The sequence below is a fragment of the Hippichthys cyanospilos genome, chromosome 3, assembly GCF_059441005.1.
Source record: "Hippichthys cyanospilos isolate Australia breed blue-spotted pipefish chromosome 3, RoL_Hcya_1.0, whole genome shotgun sequence".
Lineage (NCBI taxonomy): Eukaryota > Metazoa > Chordata > Actinopteri > Syngnathiformes > Syngnathidae > Hippichthys > Hippichthys cyanospilos.
Genome location: NC_142371.1, coordinates 28,294,562 through 28,300,195, shown reverse-complemented (window position 1 = coordinate 28,300,195; position 5,634 = coordinate 28,294,562). Strand labels below are relative to the sequence as shown.

General features: G+C 39.4%; 1 long non-coding RNA gene across 1 annotated transcript; it reads left to right on the top strand.

The window, feature by feature from the left end:
* Positions 1–525: 525 nt before the first annotated feature.
* On the top strand, positions 526–4,129 carry LOC148426683 (uncharacterized). Its single transcript, XR_015865158.1, has 2 exons — positions 526–3,420; positions 3,785–4,129. It is a non-coding gene; the product is annotated as an uncharacterized LOC148426683 (long non-coding RNA).
* The last annotated feature ends 1,505 nt before the right edge of the window (positions 4,130–5,634 follow it).

The window sequence follows — 5,634 nt, the reverse complement described above, 5'->3', positions numbered from 1 at the left end:
TGAAACGATTACTATAATAGACTATAATGATAACTATATTTAACGCCGTCTGTTAATCCACAGCCCATCAACAAAGTCTAATGAAAACTCTATGCAAATGAGATGGTAACTTTTAAACCCAAGCTAACAGCCGCTTTCCTTTGGCAACAGTGACAGGAGCTTTTGAGTCATTTCTGCAATGCCGTCACTGACATTGTGTTCTATCATAGTCTGGTGAGGTGCTGCAAAGAAAACCTGACTCAGACAGCAACAAAAAGTAAGGGCAGCAAGAATAAAACAATCATTGTGGCACCATTATTTTGCAGTGCTACTGACATAGTTCACTTTATACAAAAATTATACTATGTACTTCATACATTCACACCCACCTCAGTTGTCACCATTCTTTCCGGCATATATGTGTATTTTTCATCCCTAAAAAATAAAATCGCAGGACACACTGGGACAAACAATTATTTATGCACCCAGTTACACCGAAGGACAATTTAGACACCACATGCATGATACACAGTAAAAGAGCTGCATCAAAAACCCAGCTTCTACAAAGCTAATATTGTTCAGGTTCGATTAACATTCTTAGCGAATTGATCAAACAATTATGTTTATTGAATAGAACTCTGCATCATAATGAAAACTAATATTATCTCGGTTAAATGTGAGACTTAATTGAACATTTTATGAATAGCTCTCATTAGCTCACAGAGAGAGGAATAATATATGCAAACTGAACAAAAAGCATTTAATATATCACAAAATGCTGAGGGGAAAAAGTTACTCAATTCAAACTTTACTCTTTTGAAAGCCATCATTTTCCTGGTAAGAAATCCCACCTGCACCACATCTTTGTCATGAAAAAGTCCACTGTAACATTGTGACCTTTGAAGAAAAGTCTAATTGTAGACACACAAATGGGTCTAAGCTCATGTTCAATCCTCATTGGTGATGTTTTCTGCCTTGGCAAATGCCAAAAGGATGAGCCAGATGCTTAAACATCTGTGCGCTTTATTCAGTCACAGACAACAACATATGGGAATTCTCCTTTGGTGCGACGGATGAGAAATAATTCACCCTTTTATTATGCGTCGTTTTCACACTGTCTCCATTCATATGGCGACTGTTTGAAAGGTAAACTCTTGGGTTGTCGTAACATACGGTGGCATTCAAACATACTGGTATTAATCATGAAGCAGCTTCTTTTCAAAAATACTCAGTTTTTATCTGTCAGTGATGTGACTCACATTTTATTTTTGTCTTCCTGTAAATAAATATTTGGCTGTTCACTGTAATCTATTGTGCTAACTTAGGCCATTATCAAATGGTACGTCAGGCACCTATCCTTTGCATTTATCTGCATTAGTCATTGAGAAATTAACCTATATATACTTTTTGGCGTCCTACGCCAGCTTTCATGACCAATCAACCGTTGCTTTGGGGTTTGGGTGCATTTTGATTGAGCGGAAATTGATAACTCATGCTTGCAGAGTGAGGCACAAGTATGATGTAATAAAAAGGTGAGTGTTGTTACCCTTTCAGATGCTACATTGGTAGTGTCACTTAGATGGTAATGGACATGCTTGTGAGCAAAAAAAAAATAGGATTGCATAACAAGAGGGCTATCACAGCCAGACTAGCAGCTTCACAGAAAAGCAAAATAAATAATTATATAAATAAATAAATAAATTAATTAAATCCCTCATTAAGACAGTTTGCATTCTGATACAATTTGTTTCTGTGGCAGCGTGTGTCAGCTCCCCAAATTTAATCAAAATCACAAGCAAGGGGTCAGAGATCTTGAGCAACTGGGACTTCATGATACAGATTTAGCGTTAATTAATTTTAGTGAAGGACAATAAAATTAATATGGAAAAAGAAAACAATGCAAGGCAATATTCATATGTGACAGACTGTGTTTGTGCACGGTCACAATAACTCCTTTGTTTCTGTCATACACAATGAAATATTATACAATTTTCAAAAATCTAGTAAATGTATGGAAGATCATGTGCCCGTGCGTGCATGCAGGTGTATGAATGTGTTGCTTTCTTTCCATTTTTCTCACTATTAAGTGTCCAATTCAAATCACTGTAGTATGGTGATCATTAGGTGCTCAAGGTGCTGGCAACATCAGATCTAACATCTACTTCACCTGCGCTCTTGAAAGGCTCAATAAGCAATAGTGCAAGCTAGCCCCCATTGACGACCACCGCATTGTCAGTATAGGACACAGTTGATTCAAGGAGAATAATGGATTGTGCAAAGGACATTATGGAAAGTGTACAAGGAATGACCAGATTCTCAGATCATCAATTTTTATAGTGAGAATACTAATGGCTGTTGTTAGAAAACAGCTCTAAAACTACAGAGTAATATCACTGTCCTTAAGATGTATGTGTGTTTAACTAATTATATCGGTAATTTAACCATTCATATCCATAATAGTTATTGTTAGATATAGTTAGCCCAAGATATGGAAAGACTCCGGATAGAGTGACAGCGAACCCCAGAGGGCAAGGGCTGGCCAAAAGCCCCGAAAGCATGTCTAATGACTTGGACAATGCAGTGAGACAAGCATTGCTTGGAAAGAGCGGAGCCCTTGGAAGGACCCTCGTGCAGAGAAATTAAAACACGCTGACAAGCTACACAAAAAACACCAGTAGCAGAAATATCATGAACAATCTCACCCCATGAAGGTCACAGAACAACTAGGCGACACGAAGACAAAAAACAACAAACGCATCATAGTCACAAGAGGGCGGAAAAAAACGCAGCCCCGACCTACACGGTCAACGGGTTTCAAACAATGTAAAAACATTCAAATAAAACTAAAAACTATGTACGACACCAACGCATGTGAGTAGGTTCTGAGAGACAGGCTTCTGGGTGACACAGCCTCTTTTACGGTCACCTGGGTGTCACTATTGACATTTCTTGGTATGCGTTCTCGTCCTGCGCTTCCACAAAGGCTTAAAGCACCGTCTTTGGCGGTCGAGAAGGGCAAAACAAAGCCAGAGGTTTTTCAAAGGGAAACGTTCTTTAAAATTCACTGCAGTGTTTATTTTTGCCAGTAGAGGTTCCCAGCTTTTACTGAAGCTTCAGAAAATGAACTCAGTTTTGAAGCAATTAGCCCAAATGGTCAAAAATGGCTGACAAAAACTTGTCAGTTGACCATCACTAAACATGGGCATACAGTACATTATCCTTAACATGAAAGCGTGATGAGCACTTGAAAGCTCCGTATCCCGTTCCTTGCTCCTGCCTTTTCGTTCTCTTTTTGTCACATTTGCAGGTGGATGCCTCGCAGGATTGAATACTTTCCATGGTTGCTTGGGGTGACGTCATCCTGATTTGACTGTGACTCATACTCACAGGAGATGATCCACAGAAGAGATTTGCACCTACAGGCAGCAATCCATACAAGGGGTTTGTGCACAGATGTGAAGTCATGTGTGGTGAAGCTTCGTAGAAGCGAGTTGTATTGAAAAGACTTTGCACTCACTGGTTTTAGGGTCATAGTCACAAGAAACACAGACACACAGGTAAGGTAGCACATGTCTAAACACAGGCAGATGATTGCCATGTTTTTGTTTTTACCACTGAGGGCTCCCAAGGAAATTTGTTTTAGTTAATAATTTTTCCTTGTCACTCACAATGGGTGATTTACATGCAGTCAATAAACCTTTCATGTTAACAGGCACACAAACTTGAATTAAAAAAAAAAAAAAAAAAAATGAAAAAGACCCTTGTGACACAGCCCGTGTACCTGATCATCTGTCCTTGTTTGCAGATCAGGGGGCGGAGTCAACGGCCACACACCTGAAGTGCATTGCTATCAGCATGGGGGACCTAGCTGGATTATTGCTTTACGCAGCCTTCCAGTGCCCATGCCTGTTTCCTGTTCCTACTTTCCTAGAACCATAGCCTTACTGCCTGAGAATTTCTGTTGCTAATTTTTGTTATCTTTTCCTTGTAGTTTTTAGTTGGAACTTTGTATTTCTTGGCGACGTCCTCCTGTTGGGTCCGCCCCCAGTCTAGTGAGTTTCATGCTTTTTTGCAATGTCTCTTTTATTTGTACTTTGAACCTCATTTTCACCATTGTGTTGTTCTTTGAAGAATTTCAGTTGTTACTTCACGCATTGCGTGCTCTTTTTGTTAATAAAACATTTTGTTCCACCCAAGCCATTTTCAGGGTGGTTCCAGGGCTCACTTCTTGCTTGTCTGGGTCAGGGGTTGTGACACCTTGACCCCTTTTTTAACCTGAATATGTGCTCTTGCATTTAGAGTTCGAGTTACCTCCTTTGAAAGGGCCCTTGGTTTTTGTTCTAAACAAGCTTTATACAGACCGACTTGGGATGGCGTAACAAGTGACACCTTTAGTTGCAGTCATTGCAATTTGCGTGATTGGGCAAATAGCCGACACCTAGGATGCCTTTGGAGCGACAGGACACGAAACACGACACGCGACAGCCGGTCAATTTCGCAAGAAAACAGGAAATTAAGTAGCCCTGCCAGATTAAAAGCACACATTTTAAAATAGGATATACCGGTGAGTAAATATTACAAACCGAAGTGCTTGACAAATTCTTAACAGAATAAATGGCACCTTAATCCCTGTGTATCTGAACTAGGATGGAGTCAGATGTTGGTTTAGTCTGCTTGCTTCCATTGAAAATAATGTAACAGATTTAGTTCATTAGAGCTGCTGTAAGCAACTCTTCTGGCTACTACCACCCATCTGACCCTGTCCGCTTCTGTTGAAACTGGATCAAAATGGCTCTTTGAGTTTTGAATGTTGTCTACCATGCTTTAACTGAAGCCAAAGAATATAGATACTATTGATGAAGCAGGGTACTATAATCTGACAGTTATTAGAGCAAAAACATGCGATTAAAATTATGCATGCTCAGATCTTGGTATTTTCCATGTATAATTATTAAACTCATCAGTACAATAAAGTACAATATAGTAATATCACAAATAATGGTAACCTTCTCACAGAGCATTAAAAATTCAGTTCATATGTAAAAATGTGAACATGTTGAGATGAATTCTGTAGCCAAGAGGTCAGAAAGGAAGCTGGGCCAGATAAATTTGATCAATCTTAAAACTCTGACAGCTGGATTACATCGCAGCGCAGGGACTGTCTACCTTAATAAATTCCCTCCCACACAATTTCACCTTTGCTAAAATAAGAAGTTTTTACGCAGGGTACAATGTGATATGCTATAAAAGTATAAGATGAAGTAGAGCTTTAAATGACATCTGTCGGTCTTAAGTTATTTTCCGTAATACCTTTGTTTAAGTGGGCAAGACTATGATTTATCATTGCTCCATCATGGAGTAAGGGAGAGCACTTAGACGTGCTCAAATTGGATTGAGAAACGTGTTGTATTCTCCTTTAGTATGCTGCTCCTAATTCACTGCACTTCCTCTCTCTGTAAGCCTGGCGACTTTCTTATCACACTTTTTCAGCTGTTGTCCACCGAGGCAGTCGTTGCCCCGACTAGTTGGCGACGCTCGATGCCTCTAATTATTCCTGCTTATAATTGTATTTATTTTGTAACTTCTTGTAACAAGTCCATATTCACTCATCTCTGATGCATAAATGGTGGAAGTATGGAGAGATTTAGAGGATAA